Genomic DNA, 661 nt, shown 5'->3' on the forward strand with positions numbered 1-661 from the left:
CAAGGTGTCTGCATCGAGACTTGGAGCTCAACATGCAGAGACTTGATTCTCTGCAACATGCATCCACAACATGGATATGAACCTTAATTTGTAACTAAGGCATGCCAAATTACTCAGAATCTTTACAAACGTGGATTACATTACTGTTTGGCAACAGCTTTCCAAACGAAGTTTTAAATTGTTAGAAGGAGAAAACCATGTGTGCCTTTGAAATGTATTACCTTAGTACTAATAGGAGACAGTGTGAAGATCTCTACAAAGTATACGCAAGGTCCAAGAGAAGTCAAATATATTGAAACAACTTTCGAAACAGCTGTAAAACGTGCTAAAATCTCACAGAATGTGCAAGTCCTAGAAAACTGACTTTTACCCGTACCACTTACATATATACAGAAACTGAGCCTCCTCACTTCCAATCAGCTCCTCCTACTTATTTTCTATTTTATGTATTTGTGATGTAATGGCAGCACCAGAAACTTGGGTCAGAAACAAAATAGCTCCTTTTTCCATTCAAGAAAGCAGATTTCAAAATTCTGTCAAAAATACACTAAATGGGACAGCTCCTATTTTTATGACGCATCAATGAGTTTTACAAATTCACTAAGAAAATCTGAAATTGCTTCCAGTACCACACACTGCACAACATGAACACACACAAGAA

The sequence above is a fragment of the Charadrius vociferus genome, unplaced genomic scaffold, assembly GCF_000708025.1.
Source record: "Charadrius vociferus isolate BGI_N301 unplaced genomic scaffold, ASM70802v2 scaffold496, whole genome shotgun sequence".
Taxonomy (NCBI): Eukaryota; Metazoa; Chordata; class Aves; order Charadriiformes; family Charadriidae; genus Charadrius; species Charadrius vociferus.